Source organism: Somniosus microcephalus, chromosome 22 (assembly GCF_052327205.1).
Source record: "Somniosus microcephalus isolate GS21.2 chromosome 22, FLI_Smic_1.0, whole genome shotgun sequence".
Taxonomy (NCBI): Eukaryota; Metazoa; Chordata; class Chondrichthyes; order Squaliformes; family Somniosidae; genus Somniosus; species Somniosus microcephalus.
The window spans coordinates 35,477,397-35,495,510 of record NC_141008.1 but is presented as its reverse complement, the minus strand read 5'-3'; the positions used below and the strand labels follow the sequence as shown (position 1 = coordinate 35,495,510).

Below are 18,114 nucleotides of genomic sequence, written 5' to 3'. Positions count from 1 at the left end.
GTAATACAACCAATTGAGGTAGCTAGAAAGACAATCAAGTACTCGGTTGAAGTGTTTTTAATTTACATGTTGTAAAAAGATACAAACAGAAGATTTTGTAGATATGACATCAATAGATGCACCAAGCAATCACATGGTTTTTGTACGGAACTTGGAACACATAGGAGACGCGAAGTCTGTTTACAACCAGCTAAGGTGATTTAAGAATTGAATAGAAGGCCTTCGTAAAAATGGCAGCAAATAGATACATCTGTTATAACCATTTTTTATGATAAGTTTTGAACACCTACACAGCAGACAGAATTCTGCAAGCCATCAGCTGAATTGACAGTAAGAATAGAAAGAAGTCAACAGAAAGATGACTAGAGATAATTAGCTTACATCAGCAGAAAACTTCAAAGGATATACCACTGAAAAAGGGTATAAAATATTGAACTTTCAAATAGGAAGACAGAAGTTGCTGGAAGGGGCAAGCGATTCTCAGCTTCAGAGGCAAGCTCTAAGTTTTTAACTGAGTCTCGGGGATCAAAAAGGTACTTTTATTTGATTTTGGTGGATATCCTTGGAAGAGAGTAGAAATGTAAAAATGTAACTAAGTTAAGATTTGAGAGTAAGGGTCTCTGATAATAAGAATTGTAAGCTATTTGTATTTTGAACTGTTAATGTTGCGACTGAATCACCAGCTGTTAACTACATGTCGGTTCTTTAATAAATCTATATATTTTTAGAATTGTCTCACATAGTACTTCTGTATCAAACTCGCGAACTCAATCTCTGTACACTCTTTGGTGAGGAGTTGCAGAATTCTGGGGGAGTATTCCGGACCCTCATAATATCCGGAAGGTTTCAGTCTAGTTAAACTTATTAAAAGTGTTATCCGGAGGACGGTAACATCTTCAGGTCATTCCTTTCCTTTAGGGCGAGATAGTCTGGACTTTTAGACCCAATTAAGCGTCTTATAGGATTCGGCTATCTCTAACTTTAGTTGAAGGTGAACGTCTGGGGAATACGCCTGATCCGGGGTAGCCCGAAAAGGGCTAGGACAAGTAATTATCCTTTCAGGGTTACTTTTGCTACCTTCCAATCTGCGGGAACCGTTCTAGAATCTATGGAATTTTGGAAAATGACACCCGATGCATCCACTATCTCTATAGCCACCTCTGTCAAAACCCGAGAATGTAGGCCATCAGGTCCAGGGGATTTAATCGGCTTTCAATCCCATTAATTTCCCAGTACTATTTTTTTTTTACTATTGCTAATTTCTTTCAGTTCCTCAGTTTTTTGCGTCTTTTTCCGTGAAGACAGCCACAAAGTATTTGTTTAATTTCTCTGCCATTTCCTTATTCCCCATTACAATTTCTCCTGTCTCAGCCTGTAAGGGACCCATTTACTTTTGCTAATCTTTTCCTTTTTACATACCTATAGAAGCTTTTGCAGTCTGTTTTTATGTCTCTCACTAGTTTACTCTCATATTCTATTTTCCCTTTCTTTATCAATTTCTTGGTCCTCCTTTGTGGAATTCTAAAATCCTCCCAATCCTCAGGCTTTCTACTTTTTTGGCAACATTATAAGCCTCTTCCTTTGATTTAATACTATCTCTAACTTCTCTTGTTAGCCACGGCTGGACCACTTTTCCTGTGGGGTGTTTGTGCCTTAAAGGAATGTATATTTGTTGTAAATTATGTATTAATTCTTTAAATGCTAACCATTGTTTGTTTATCGTCATACCTTTTAATGTAGTTCCCCAATCTACCTTAGCCAACTCGCCCCTCATAACTATGTAGTTTGCTTTGTTTAGATTTAAGACCCTAGTTTCGGATTTAACTAAATCACTTTCGAACTCAATATAAAATTCTATCATATTATGGTCACTCTTCCCTGAAGGCCCCTTTACGACAAGGTTAATAATGAACCCTCTCATTACACAATACTAGAACTAAAATAGCCTGTTCCCTAGTTGGTTCCTTAACATACTGATCTATAAAACTATCTTTCATACATTCCATGAATTCGTTCTCCACACTATTACTGCAAATTAGGTTTGCCCAGTCTATATGTAGATTAAAGTCTCCCATGATTACTGTATTACCCTTGTTACATGCGCCTCCAATTTCCTGATTTATACTCTGCCCTACATTACAACTACTGTTTGGGGGCCTATAAACAACTCCCACCAATGTTTTCTGCCCCTTGCTGTTTCTTAGCTCCACCCAAACTGATTCCACTTCTTGATTTTCGGAGCCAAGATCCTTTCTCTCTACTGTCTTTATCCCATCCTTTATTATCAGGACTACCCCTCCTCCTTTTCCATTTTGCCTCTCTCATCTAAAAATTAAGTATCCTGGAATATTTAGTTCCCAACCATGGCCACATTGCAATGTCTCCATAATGGCTGTTAGATCAAACCTATTCATTTCTATCTGCGCTATTAATTCATCTATTTTGTTGCAAATGCTTCACGCATTCAGATATAGTGCCTTTAGCTTTGACTTATTCTTATTTTTCACTGACGTCACCTTCGTCACTGATGCCTTATTACCTTTGTTACTCTCTCTGTCCCTTCCTGACCCACTCTGCTTATTTTTACCCAAAACTCTATTCTGCTCTAGAGCCTTGACATTTCTCTTGCTGCTTTTAAATTTACTCTTTCCTGAATCCTCCCACCGACCCCCCTTCATTAGTTTAAGGCCCTGTCTACTGCCCTAGTTATTCGGTTCGCCAGAACACTGGTCCCGGCCCGGTTTAAGTGGAGCCCATCCCAACAGAACAATTCCCTCTTTCCCCAGTACTGGTGCCAGTACCCCATGAACTGAAACCCCTTCCTCCTGCACCACTCTTTGAGCCACGCATTTAAACCTCAAATCTGTTTGTCCCTATGTCAATTTGCATGTGGCTCAGCTAACAATCCAGAGATTATTACCTTTGAGATTCTGCTTTTTAATTTGGATCCTAGCTCCTCAAACTCCCTCAGCAGAACCTCATTCCTAGTTCTATCTATGTCGCTGGTTCCTACAAGGACCACGACAACTGGATCCTCCCCCTCCCACTCCAAGTACTCCTCCAGCCGCGAGGCGACGTCTTTAACCCTGGCAACACAACCTTCGGAACTTTCTGCAGAGAACAGTATCTATCCCCCGGACTATACTGTCCCCTACCACAACTACATTCCCTTTCACTCCCCCTACTTGAATGACCTCCTGCACCATGGTACCACGGTCAGCTTGCTCATCCATCCTGCAGGTTTTTCCCTCATCCACACAGGCGGCAGGAACCTCATACCTGTTGGACAAGGGCAAAGGCTGAGGCTCCTCCAGCACTGCACCTGGAGTCCCCTTACCTGCCCGAGTTGCAGTCACACCCTCCTGTCCCTGACCACTAACCAGATCTGTACCACCACCTAACCTAAGGGGTGTGACTGCTTTCAAAGTGTCCAGATAACTCTCCCCATCCCTGATGCCCTGCAATATCTGCACCTCAGACTCCAGCTGAAAAACTCTTGAGCTGAAGTTCCTCAAGATGCAGGCACTTACTGCAAAGGTGGTTGTCCGGGATCACAATGCTCTCCACAAACTCCCACATGCGGCAGTTGTGGCACACCACCTGCACTGCCATCCCTATATGGCCTTGTTTTATTTAATTAAATTTGTAATTAGGTAACTTAGTTTAGTGTGTAGTTTCTGGACTACTTATTTGATCTAGATTAAGTTATGGGTACTGAAATTAAATATCTACCTGTAACACAAAGCACTACAAGTAGTGTAGGCAAAAAGCAGCAACTCCTTCCCACTCTTCCCAAATAAAACACTCTGTAGTACACTCCATTTTAATCCCGCTCTGTGCAGACCATCGCAAGCCTGATCACCTCTCTCCCCATCCTTGCACTGACCTAATACCCACGACCCACCTTGCTACCCAAGCCTCACCCCACTATGCAACATGCTCTCCCCCTTTACCCCACTCCTCCCCAACCAGCCTAACCCTTAAACCTTCAAACATTATGAAAAGAGAGTAGTGCTACAAAGCAATTTAAAGAAGTAATTGCTGGTTTGTCAGCTTAGTGCCAGAAGCCCAAGGCCTAAGGTTGCAAGGGAAGAGGCGATAGCTCCTGTTGCAACTGCCACAAAGACCAAAATCGGGCCAGGAAGTAGCAAGTGGTCCAAGGTGAGACACCCAAAGCCCAAAACAGTGGAAAAAAATAGCAGGGGAGGGGGGGGCAGTGGTTGTTAGCAGAAAGAGGGGAGACCAGGGCCTGCAAAGGCAGATGAGATGAGCAGTGATGGAAAAAAAAAAGAAATAAAAGTTAATAAAACTTACATTTTATCAACTTTTATTTCTGCCTAAATTCCTACTGTAGGAATGGAGGTTCCTAACGAAAAGACTGAGTTCAACTCAGGCAATCAAAATAACGAACTTTAATGGAACAAAACAGGTTTTAACTGGAAACTGCTGGAATACATCGAATACAGGTCTGCTCTCTTTGAAGGCTCCACGAGGACTGCTCCTCTGATCCGAAAGCTGACATCATGACGTCATCACGTTCTTCCCGCCATTGGGGGGGGGGGGGGGGGGGGGGGATCACGTGACGAACGGCATGACATCAACACGTTGAAACCGCGCTGTAAAGGTAACTAGACATAGTACAGTTAAACAGTCTAATTAAAAAGGTACAGACACAGGCTGTAACTACATTGCTGTTAAAGGAATTATGTACAACCGCTCCGAGTCCTTTGGTGGCTTCGCCACATGCGCCCCCCCAGAATTGTCTTTAACAGAAAAAGTGAGACGAGGAGGAGGTCTGACAAGTCTGTCTGATCGACTTTGATAACCTGGCAGAGGAAGTTGATGACCGGTGGTCGAGCTGGCAGGCGATTATGGTTGAGCAGGCGCGGCGAGCGTGGTCGAGTTGGCGGGCGGTTTTGGTTGATCTGGCACGGCGGCTGCGGGCGGTCAGCCACGTTTCAGCGGTTGAGCGACAACGACTGGGTGGTCCAGGTCCAGGTGAGCCGGCTTCAATCGGTCCACCGAAATGTGATCCGGCTTTCCTCCGATGTCGACCGAAAAGGATTTGTCTCCTGGTTCGATGACGCGGAAAGGACCAGTGTAAGGGGGCTTGAGCGGATCCCGTTGAGCGTCGTGGCGGATGAATACATACTCAGCATTCTTCAGTTCCGCTGGCACATGGGAGTTCTGTAAGCCGTGATTTGATGTAGGCACCGGAGCGAAGCATCTGGCCGCTTCCTGGTGGCTAACGAGTTGCTGGGAGGCGGACCATGGCTCTGTGGGAGAAGGGAGGAAATCCCCTGGTACTCGGAGAGGCTGGCCGTAGAAGAGTTCGGCTGAGGATGATTGCAGGTCTTCTTTGGGCGCCGTATGAAGACCCAAAAGGACCCATGGAAGTCTGTCCACCCATCCTGCACCTTGAAGACTGGCCTGAAAGGCGGCTTTAAGCGACCTGTGGAATCGCTCGCAAAGGCCATTCGCCTGTGGATGATAGGCGGTGGTGCGATGAAGTTTGGTGCCGAGCCCCTGAGCTACAGCGTTCCAAAGCTCCGAGGAAAATTGTGGCCCACGGTCGGAAGAGATGTCCGCCGGTACCCCGAAACGGGCAACCCAACAGGAGATGAACGTTCTAGTGACGTCTGCCGAAGTGGTGGAAACCAAAGGAATTGCCTCTGGCCACCTAGTGGTGCGGTCCACCATGGTGAGGAGATGCGTATAACCATGAGAAGGCGGAAGCGGCCCCACAGGGTCCACATGCACGTGGTCGAAACGACGCTCCGCAACAGCGACATAGCCAAAGCTTTAACATGACACTGGACCTTGGCCTTCTGGCAGACTACGCAGGTATTGGCCCAGTCACGGACATCAAGGTGCATACCTTTCCAGACGAAACTTCGCCGACATAAGCCATTGTGAAGCCTTCATCCCAGGGTGTGACAACCCGTGTATGGCATCAAACACCTTCCGGCGCCATGCGACCGGCACGATAGGTCAGGGAACGCCCATGGAGACGTCGCAAAGGAGCGTGACTCCTGCGGCCTGGAAAGTGACGTCGGTCGCTTGGAAACTAGAGGGGACGGTTCTGTATGATTGGACCTCGGAGTCCGAGGCCTGATCTGCAGCCATGAGGGCGTAGTCGATCCCCAGGTGAACCGTCGCCCGGGAGAGGCAATCCGCCACCAGGCTGTCCTTACCAGACACATGTTGAATATCCGTGGTAAATTCGGAAATAAACGTCAGGTGACATTGTTGACGAGCGGGCCACGGTTCGGCGGTCTTGGCCATGGCGAACGTTAGAGGCTTGTGGTCGACAAAAGCTGTGAAGGGACATCCTTCCAATAAGAACCGGAAATGGTGAATGGCTAGGAAAAGGGCCAGTAACTCCCGATCGAAGGTGCTGTATTTTTTTTCATTTTTCCATAGTTGTCGGCTGAAAAACGCCAGCGGTTGCCGCGTGCCGTTGACCCATTGCTCTTGCACTGCGCCGATGGCGTAGTCTGACGCGTCCGTGGCAAGGGCGATGGTGGCACCTGGAAGTGGGTGCGCCAGCATGGTTGCGTTGGCCAAGGCGCTCTTGGTGTTGACGAACGCCTGGTCCATCTCGGCTGTCCAGCTGATTGGATCCTTACCGGACTTGCCCTTGAGGACCCCGTACAAGGGTTGCATAAGCTGAGCCGCCTTAGGGACGAATTGGTGATAGAAGTTGACCATCCCCAGGAACTCTTGCAGGGCCTTGACGGTTGGTGGGCGCGGGAAAGAGGTAACCGCTTCCACCTTCGTCATTAAGGGGACGGCGCCGTCCAATGTTATGCGGTGTCCCAAGAAATCGATCTGCTGCAGGCCGAACTGGCACTTGGCCGGGTTGATGATTAAACCGTGCTGGCTGAGGCGCGTAAAGAGGGTACGCAAATGGGAGATGTGCTCTTCCTTGCTAGCACTGGCGATGAGAATGTCGTCAAGCTAGACGAAAATGAAGCTTAGGTCTCGGAGCACGGAGTCCATTAAGTGCTGGAAAGCTTGTGCCGCGTTCTTCAAGCCAAATGGCATCCGCAGGAACTCAAAGAGGCCGAAAGGGGTGATGGCTGCGGTTTTCGGGACATCTTGCAGTGCACGGGAACCTGGTGATACCCCCGGACAAGGTAGACTTTAGAAAAGATAGAATTTCCCGCCAAATGGGCCGAGAAATCCTGAATATGCGGAATCGGGTACCGATCAGGAGTGGCGGCATCGTTCAGGCATCGGTAGTCGCCGCATGGCTGCCAGCCGCCGCCTGGTTTCGGAACAATGTGGAGAGGCGAAGACCAGGGACTATTGGATCGGCGAATGATCCCGAGCCGCTCCATCGTGTCGAACTCTGCTTTCGCAGCCGCGAGCCTGCCGGGTTCGAGCCTTCTAGCCCGCGCATAAACCGGGGAGCCAGTAGTGGTGATATGATGTTCAACACCATGCTTCGTGGCCGAAGAGGAGAAAGTGGGCCTCGTCAGCTCCGGAAACTCTCCGAGGAGCCGAGTGAAGTCATCCGGAGGAGGGAAAGTGCAGGCAATAGAGCGCGCCACGGTGGTACCGTGGTAGCACGGAATCGAGTGGAAGGTGGCCGTGTTGATCAACCGGCGGTGCCGGACATCGACGAGGAGGCCGTTGGCACACAGAAAATCCGCCCCTAGGATGGCCTGAGAGACTGTGGCCGTGACGAATTCCCAACAGAAGCACTGACCGCCGAAACAGACTTGGACCCGCCGCTTTCAGTAAGTTCGAATTGCTGCGCCATTAGCCGCCACGAGGGGAAAAACCGTGGTTCCCAGCTTGCATATCGAGATTCGACGCAGGTAGAATGCTACACTGCGCCCCAGCGTCACAAAGGAAACATCGACCCGAATGGGAATCGGTGATATAAAGAAGTTTCCCCGTAGATCCTACAACCATCGCAACCGCGGAGCGCCCGTTAGACCCGGTCCTCCTTCGCCAGGAACGCTGCAGGAGCTTTGGGGTTTTTTTGGGCGAAAAACTGCAGGGGGAGCAGCAGCGTCGTGCTTTCGCGCCAAAACGGGCGTGGTAGGAGCACCAGCCCGCTGCAGGAGAAGCTGGAACCGCGTCTGTGGGGGATGGGCGCCTCGTGGCCGCGCAGCACTGCTGGGTTACAGTAAAAATCTTATCGGCTTCGGCAGCAAGCTCGGCGCAGTCTGTAATGTCGGATCTGGCTAGGGCAACCCGTACCTGCTCCGGCATTTGGTAGAGGAAAAGCTCCCGGAAGAGGAAGCATTCCGGTTCGGCACCCAAGAGCGTGAGCATTTGGCTCATGAGCTCGGACGGTTTGGAGTCCCCGAGGCCAGGCATCGTGATGAGCCGGCGAGCACGCTCTGACTTCGAGAGCCCGAAGACCTGTAGCAACCGCGCCTTTATCGTATCATACTTGCTGTCAGTAGGAGGACTACCGAGGAGGCTGATGATCCGTGAGGCAGTTGCGCTGTCGAGGGCGGAGACCACGTAGTAATAACGGGTCTGATCCGCGACGATGTTCCTGATGGCGAACTGGGCTTCAGCCTGGATAAACCAGGCGTCTGGTTGTTGCTCCCAGAACTGTGGCAGTTTCAGAGTCACGGCGTTCGTGTCCATGCTGAAGATCCTCCGCGAAAACTGTTCACGAAAGTCGGGGTCACCAATGTAGGAACGGAGGTTCCTAATGAAAAGACTGAGTTCGACTCAGGCAATCAAAATAACGAACTTTAATGGAACAAAACAGGTTTTAACTGGAAACTGCTGGAATACATCGAATACAGGTCTGCTCTCTTTGAAGGCTCCACGAGGACTGCTCCTCTGGTCCGAAAGCGGACGTCATGAGGTCATCACGTTCTTCACGCCATTGGGGGATCACGTGACGAACGGCATGACGACATCATCACGTTGAAACCGCGCTGTAAAGGTAACTAGACATAGTACAGTTAAACGGTGTAATTAAAAAGGTACAGACACAGGCTGGAACTACATTGCTGTTACAGGAATTATGTACAACCGCTCCGAGTCCTTTGGTGGCTCCGCCACACTACTTTAAAATTTTGTGAGGGCCAAAAGCAGACCTGGGAAAGGAACAGCAGCGCCACTTAGTGTCAGGGGAAACCGAACTGGGAGACAGGAGTTTGTAGGAGTAACAGCACCGCCTGTGTCCAGAGAGAGTACTGACATTTGTACAGGAAAACAAAACAAATCTCAATCTGCAATCCATTTATTAAAACTGCACAGACAACTTTACCAGCATTTGATGCATTGGGGATTTATTTATAACTTTCCAAATTTATAAGCTTGAAGCAGCCTCCAAGTGAAAAGAACAGGCAAAAATCTTTTGTGAACATCTCCAGGCATGACAAATTTGTGACGCATGTTAGATATGAACAGGCAGATAATTGTTGTAAACATATTTATTAGCACAGTATCTTTGTTCATAGCCACTAAAGTCGCACGCTTACAGAGTTTATCAGGATGCAACTGAACACAGCAATCAAGTGACCAATGATCTACCACTGGAGACCTCAAATTAAGCACTCAAGAAAGACAGCACAAGGTAAGCAGACTACTGGCCATATTTGACAAGTGTCACTGAGGTCGAAGACCATGACACAAATCTGGTTCTCTTACTGCCTCTCTGTCACCACTATGAATCAATGGAAAAATGTCAGTCATTAATTTGATTCAGATTTTTTCCAGTCAGGTTGTCAAGAAATGTTGCTTTTTTTTTAAAAAAAAAAAACGCCCACCAGGAAAAGTTTATGGAATTTATTAAACAATCTGCAAAGTTTACTCGCTCTGAAATTACAAATATACTATTCGCTGACTTAGTTCAATTGCCAGTTTTAATATAGCATTTTTTGCACTAGGAACTCCTTCAAGTTTGGCATTTATATTTTGTTTGATTTTTTAGAAGGATCAGGGAAGAATAAAAATCTTAAAAGAAGCAGAAAACCTTCCCTAAGCCTAAAATGATCGAGTACTTCCGTAGTCTTCATTGCACTGATCAAAAGGAAGCATCTTTCAGGCTGACACCAGCAAGTTTACTTTACATTCACTTTAAAAGATACATGGAAATTAAAAAGAGGGTTAAGGTACTTAGAAAAGTCAACTGAGGACACCTGAAGACAAAGTAACAGATGTAGAGACATAAATCACTGATGGCAACGTTAAGAGTAGAAGAAAGATCAAACAGGTAGGTCCATTAAATGACAAATTGGGTTATAATATGCAATGATATGGGTATGGCAGATAAATGATTTTATCCATTAAGTGATCAAATGGATTCTTCACATCAGTTTTCACAAAGGAAGACTATGGGCACATTCCAGACACGGTAAGTGGGGCTAAGTGACCCATAACATATAGAAGTGGGTAAAAATTGTGTCATGCAGAAACTGGAAGGATTAAATATTCACAAAACTCTTGGGGCAGATGACATGCATCCTAAAATCCTCAAAGAATTAAAGGAGGATTTTTTTAATTTGTTCATGGGATGTGGGCGTCGCTGGCAAGGCCAGCATTTATTGCCCATCCCTAGTTGCCCTCGAGAAGGTGGTGCTGAGCCACCTTCTTGAACCGCTGCAGTCTGTGTGGTGAAGGTACTCCCACAGTGCTGTTAAGGAGGGAGTTCCAAGATTTTGACGCAGTGACAATGAAGGATCGGCAATATACTTCCAAGTCAGGGTGGTGTGTGACTTGCAGGTGGTGGTGTTCCCATGCGCCTGTTGCCCTCGTCCTTGTCCTTCTAGGTGGTAGAAGTCACGGGTTTGGGAGGTGCTGCCAAAGAAGCCTTGGCGAGTTGCTGCAGTGCATCTTGTAGATGGTACAAACTGCAGCCACGGTACGCCGGTGGTGGAGGGAGTGAATGTTTAAGGTGGTGGATGGGTGCCAATCAAGCCAGCTGCTTTGTCTTGGATAGTGTCAAGCTTCTTGACTGTTGTTGGAGTTGCACTCATCCAGGCAAGAGGAGAGGATTCCATCACACTCCTGACTTGTGCCTTGTAGATGGTGGAAAGGCTTTGGGGAGTCAGGAGGTGAAACACTCGCCACAGAATACCCAGCCTCTGACCTGCTCTTGTTGCCACAGTATTTATGTGGCTGGTCTAGTTAACTTTCTGGTCAATGTTGACCCCAGGATATTGATGGTGGGGGATTCGGCGATGGTAATGCCGTCGAATGTCATGGGGCGGTGGTTAGACGCTCGCTTTTTGGAGATACTCATTGCCTGGCACGAATGTTACTTGTCACATCTGCTCAAGCCTGAATGTCATCCAGGTCTTGCTGCATGCGGGCATGGACTGCTTCATTATCTGAGGAGTTGCGAATGGCACTGAACACTGTGCAGTCATCAGCGAACATCCCTACTTCTGACCTTATGTTGGAGGGAAGGTCATTGATGAAGCAGCTGAAGATGGTTGGGCCTAGGACACGGTCCTGAGGAACTCCTGCAACGATGTCCTCGGGCTGTGACAATTGACCTCCAACCACCACAACCATCTTCCTTTGAGCTAGGTATGACTCCAACCAGTGGAGCGTTTTCCCCCGATTCCCATTGACTTCAGTTTTACTAGGGCTCCTTGATGCCACACTCGGTCAAATGCCACCTTGATGTCAAGAGCAGTCACTCTCACCTCACCTCACCTCTGGAATTCAGCTCTTTTGTCCATGTTTGGACAAAGGCTGTAATGAGGTCTGGAGCCGAGGGGTCCTGGCGGAACCCAAACTGGGCATCAGTGAGCAGGTTATTGGTGAGTAAGAGATACTTGTTAGCACTGTCGATGACAACTTCCATCACTTTGCTGATGATTAAGAGAAGACTGATGGGGCGGCCAAATTGGATTTGTCCTGTTTTTTGTGGACAGAACATACCTGGGCAGTTTTCCACATTGTCGGTTAGATGCCAGTGTTGTAGCTGTACTGGAACAGCTTGGCTAGAGGCGCAGCTAGTTCTGGAGCACAAGTCTTCAGCACGACAGCCGGGATGTTGTCGGGGCCCACAGCCTTTGCTGTATCCAGTGCGCTCAGCCGTTTTTGATTCACTCCACGTGCTATCAAGATTGACTGAAGACTGGCTTCTGTGGTGATGGGGACCTCAGGAGGAGGCCGATATGGATCATCCACTCGGCACTTCTGGCTGAAGATGGTTGTAAATGCCTCAGCTTTGTCTTTTGCACTCACGTGCTGGGCTCCCCCATCATTGAGGATGGGGATATTGATGGAGCCTCCTCCTCCTGTTAGTTGTTTAATGGTCCACCACCATTCCAAGAGTTCCATAAATCCTGGAGAAGTAGCTGAGGACTGGAAGATGGCAAATGTAGTTCCAATATTCAAAACTGGAGGAGCCCGGCTTGAACCTGGTAATCACAGGCCAGTTAGCCTAACATCCACAGAGGGAAAATGCTTGACTGTATTCTACAATACTCTGTAAATGAATATTTAAAAAGCACAGCTATCAAAAATATGGGTTTTAGCAGCAATAGAGCATACCCGATAAACCTACTGGAATTCCTTGAGAATAACGAAGTGGACAAAAATAATATAGTAAATCCAGTTCAGCTGGATTTTCCGACAGGGAAATTTGAGACTCATGGAATAGTTGATAAATTGCTTTGACTGATTGAGACTAAAGGGTGGAAAGTGCGCTGTCTGGGCATAAGGTAACCAGTGTTGTTACACAGGAATCTGTTCTGGGACCCCTGCTACTGCAATGGCCTGGATTTTGCTGTAAAAATAAAGGTGAAGCTCACTGTTACTAAAGTGTAAATTGGACAGCAAACCGGCGATCGCACATGCGCCGTTAAATGCGAAAATCAGGAAGTTGCTTTGCTCCTCCAGAAGCTTCGCTACACCGGTACCTTGGCGAGAGGCTCGGCATTGGAATACATGGAAGGGCATGAATTTGTGCTACTTACATGATAGATACCCACTAAACATGCCAGAAAAAGATAGGGCTTGTCCATTCCGGTGTAAGTGAATTTTTAACTGCGTGATAATTGTTAATTACTCCAAACAACCTCTCTGGCACTGAAAATTACAAGTGTGGAGTTTCATTCCTTCAGATTTTAATTATTGTTGGAGATTTTAAAAATTAAAAAATAAATAATTTTTATTTTTTTTAAACTTTTTTTCCCTGTCCTTTTTATCTTTCTCTTATTCCCATCTTTCTTTTTCTCAAATTTTGCTTTCTGTACATGATTTGGCATTGAATTAACTATTCTAACTGACACTTTTTGGTTCAGATTCTGCGTCTCTCATTGGTTAACGAGATACACAGTTGCTCGGCCTGTTCACACAGGTCCCAGATGCTCTGTAGCAGGTGCCGCAAATTCCAGTGCAAAAGCCCACAGAAAGTTTGTGGGTAAGTGTAAGTGTAATGAACGGCAAGCGCCGTTCATTTGCCACTGACCACAAGATCCGGGCCAATATGTTGAATGATATGGCGCAGAATTAGGGAAAACCATACTTGTTTGAAACTACAACTGCAGATTTAGATATAATATAGAATGCTGGTGATTTTTTTTGGCAAAAAGAAAAGGATTGCTTATAAATCTGTGCCACTTTGAACTGTGACATCTGGAGATGGGCACAAGCTGGCTACAAGATTTTTATTTAAATATACCAGCAGAGTTCCCTTGGCCTGGGTCACTGCGAGTCAAAGGATGAACTGTTTTATAACAATGGCGATATTGTACCAGGTGCTAGAATTTTTGCCTCTTTTTATCCTATATTATTTCAACTCTAATATCTTAGATGACAGTCATGCATCAATCCCAGCCTCCACACTTCCGAGCGTCTATTCTTGCCTCATGATCTGGGTAACTTTTCAATAATGTGCCTGTAGGGTTCTCAAAATTCCCACATTCCCCAAAAGTTATGGATAAAGGGACCCTGTATGGACAAGTTATTAAAAAAGGGCACCCAAAATGGCTTCTGTAACCTCGTGACCAAAACGTACAGGATTTTAAAAGCAAGGCCCTGCAAAAGGCAAGCACTTTCAAAACCTGAAACGAAACCTAACATGTATGAATCTGTGAAAGATTTTGTGAAGCCAGACAGCTAGGTAAACACAGAATATGCATTCATTCACCTTGGAACAGATCAAGTCAGAATGGGCCTAATCAAGGCCATTAAGTTTCTGCATACATAATCGGTAACAGCTCACAGTAGCCATCAAGCCAGGATAAGGACAATTAAATTTCATAAATAACAAACAGCCAGGATATCGAAGTCATTAAACCAGGAGACAACCGCCCTAAAAGCCGTTAAAGTAGATAACCGTAATCATTTTGGACGAGCCCGCCAAAAGTTAGACAAAGGACTGACCTGATTTGGGGCGCAGATAAGGGATGAAGAACCGGGTATAATTGTAGGCCCACCGGTGGCCAAGCTCTCTCTTGCTCTTGCCGCTTGCTCTTCGCTCGTGCCCTGGCCTAGTGGTGGGCTCTCTTCTCGCTCCCCGCGCCGCTCAACACCAAGGACGCCCATTACTACACCGAGGGCCGAACGCGGGAGGAGAACGAGACCCGATTCAAACAAGCACAGGACATACGGGGCCACAAACGGGCAGACGAGACGAGACGAAGAAAACAGTAAACCGGTAAAGGCAGAGAAGGGCAGCGGAAAGACGCATTGGGGGACAAACGGCCTAGTTATAAGCTGGCGTTTGATGAATAAGTTGGTGTTCAAAGCATGGGTAGTAAAAGCATATTGACGATATAAACCGCCAACCGAGCCCCAACCGTTATAAAACCCGTCAGTGACCAAACCGCCCGATAAAAAAGACCCATCGCGACTCAACGAAGACGTTAACTGAGGAAAAGGAGGGTGCTTCGCACAAACAACTCCATCGCCGCGCCCTGTGACCACGTGGCAACAACACACCCCAAAGGACAGCAAGAGTGGACCCCAAAACTCACAACCAGTTATAAGTCAACAGGTTTCGAATTGGTGAGCATGAATCCCTGGCCCCTCATAGCTTAATCTAGTTAGGTATTGGGGGTGGGATAAGGATAAGGGGATTTTAATGTGTTTGTTCCCTCGATGTGCTATGTGTTCCCCATTCCCAAATAAGTGTATTGTTTTTATATGCCTGTAATTATCTTAGTAATTCTCAGTATTGTGATTTTGTTTGTTTTGCCTTTAATAAAAATTATGGTTTTCTTGCACCGAACCAGCTGTCTACTCGTTTTTTCTGTATCGCCGCCTGTATCAAAGTCCGGTGTCTAGAACCCAGGGGTGTGGGAGCGATTCGAACCGCTCAGGGACAGTCAGGGGCAGAGCTGACTGGGCACACGCCACCCCCTACATGCCCAAGAAAACAAAAAGCAAACTCTGTTTGGTAATTCCTTTGCTTCCAATTTCCACCCTTCCCTCACCTCCACATGGTCCATCTCCGACTCTTCCCTTTCCTTCCTCAACTTAACCTATCCCCATAAATGGAGATAGTGATCAACAAACATCCACTACAACCCCTCAGCTACCTGGACTACACTTCCTCCCACCACGCTTCCTGTAAGGACTCTATTCCATTCTCCCAGTTTCTCAGTCACATCTGCTCTGACAATGCCACCTTCCATGCTAGTGCTTCCTTTTTCTTCAACCGAGGATTCCCCTTTACCAAGGCCCTCGACCATGTCAGTTCCATTTCCCACACTTCTGCTCTCACCCCATCCCCTCCCACCCTTCACCCCACCAGCCTCCACATTCAACAGATCATCCTCCGCTATTTCCGCCACCTTCAGCGTGATCCCACCACCAAACACATCTTCCCCTCCCCTTTCAGCATTCCAAAGGGATCGCTCCCTCCATGACACCTTGGTCCACTCCTCAAATCACCACAACACCCCCTCCCCTTCCCACGGCACCTTCCTGTGCAAGCGCAGGAGATACAACACCTGCCCTTTTACCTCCTCCGTTCCCACTGTCCAGGGCCCCAAACACTCCTTCCAGGTGAAACAGCGATTTACTTGTACTTCTTGTAATTTAGTATACTGTATTCGCTGCTCACGATGCGGTCTTCTCTACATTGGGGAGACCAAACACAGATTGGGTGACCGCTTTGTGGAACACCTCCGTTCAGTCCGTACGCGTGACCCCGAGCTTCTGGTCGCCTGTCACTTTAATTCTCCGCTCCACTCCCACTCAGACCTCACCATCCTCAGCCTCTTACACTGTTCCACGGAAGCTCAACGTAAGCTCGAGGAACAGCACCTCATCTTTCAATTAGGCACTTTACAGCCTTCTGGACTCAACATCGAGTTCAACAATTTCAGACTGTAACCTCGGCCCCTATTTTTTCACATGGCAGCTGTCCTGCCATTCCCATTTACACCCCTTCTAGACTCATCTTTTGTTTCTTTACTTGTCCCATCAGGAGTGGGCCTTTGGCGTAGCGGTAGCATCCCCGCCGCTGGGCCAGAAGGTGTAGGGTTTCGAACCCCGCTCCAGACAGTCCCGGCAAGTGGAGTTGGAGCTCCGGCTCTAAATTCTGGGTTGACATCCAGCGGGATACTTGCATCCATGGGTGGGTGTGGGTGTGGGTGTGGGTGGCCCCCCCCCCCCCCTCCTCCCCCCCTCCCCCCTCATATGGGTTGTGGGAGCCCGTAAAGCCCTCCCGCCATAGAACTAACCACCCTAATGGCTGGTATGTAGATGGTTACAGTCATGGAAGGAGCGTTAACGCGGCCAGAAATCCTTCCACCACTTCATACAGTTCCCTAAAGGGAACAGTGTGTAAACACGTACGACGACGACAACTTGTCCCATTACCATCTCCTTTTGCTTTGTACTATCATCCCTTTTGTCATTTACTCGCTCCTGCCTTCCACCCTATCACTGACCTTCCCTTTTGTTCTTTCCTCCCCTCCCCCCCTTTCCCTGCACTTGCTTAAAACCTGTTACATCTGTAACTTTTTCCAGTTCTGACAAAAGGACATTGACCCGAAACGTTAACTCTGTTTCTCTCTTCACAGATGCTGCCTGACCTGCTGAGTATTTCCAGCATTTTCTGTTTTTATATCTGTTTGTATATCTGTTTGATCATTGCTATAAAAAAGGTGCTGAACTAGATTAAGCCTCCATAAGTTCTCACTTTGAAAGCATTGGAGCATCGCATCAGAACATACTTGTTTTAGTTTAAGGTATTAAACATATTTATTAAACAATTAAAAAGAAAATAATCTACCAGTGAATAGTTACAGTAGAAAGCCTCGAGTATCAAGACTCGCAATCTAATCAGTCTTTTACTTACAATCTTTTCTGACTACGGGAGTTAACTGGAATCTCTTGTCATTTCCTGTCAAGTTTCAGCTCAAAGATCTTCTTGTAACAGACACTGCTTATGTACAGTGACTGGATTTACAGGGGCAGCCACTAACTAAAACTAGCCATAAATATATTATTTTTGTTGCACCATGTAATGTACAATGTGACTGAAAAAAATCAATGCTGTCCACAACTGTTGGTTTTTCTGTGAATACTGTACAACTGGCATTGATTATTCTTATCTTCATACGTGTATATGCATTTCATTTGTATTCCTGCCCGGTGCTACTGACGAGCACATTCCAATCTGTAAAGCTCTTTAACCAATGCATGGAAAAATAAAGAGGATTGCGATACAATTCGAAGAGGCAGTACAGTAAATAAAATAGACCCAAGAACAAATGGGCTTAATGGATGAGCAAATATTGGTGTTGGGGAGGGAGGGAGAAACAAAAAAAGCAGGCTCAACAGGAATACACAATTATTTTATCTTTTGGCAAAGTCTGCATGATAGTTTTTTTTTTAAACATTTCTCCCCTGTAAGAAAGCAGCTCACCCAATTCCGCAAGAAACTTTATGGGGTGAATCAAGCAGCTGAGCCTTAATATTAGGCTGCAAACCTGAACCCTTGAATAAAGGATTGTGAATATATATCCCACAACGTTCCTGAGGTGTGAGTCTCCCCCCATCCACCACCTTATATACCGCTCATAATAAAAATAAAGCCAGCAGAATATTTTTAATTTAGAAGCCAACCTCACAATATCTTCCCTCGCACAGCAGGAAACATGGCAGGGAAAGGCTGACATTAAAAATAAACAAGACTGCGCCATGCCCGCCGCTGGCCAG

General features: G+C 46.9%; 1 protein-coding gene across 4 annotated transcripts in view; it reads right to left on the bottom strand.

The window, feature by feature from the left end:
• tyw1 (tRNA-yW synthesizing protein 1 homolog (S. cerevisiae)) overlaps positions 1-18,114 on the bottom strand; it is a 217,681-nt gene that overhangs the window by 180,497 nt on the left and 19,070 nt on the right. The gene's annotated exons all lie outside the window — the stretch shown is intronic.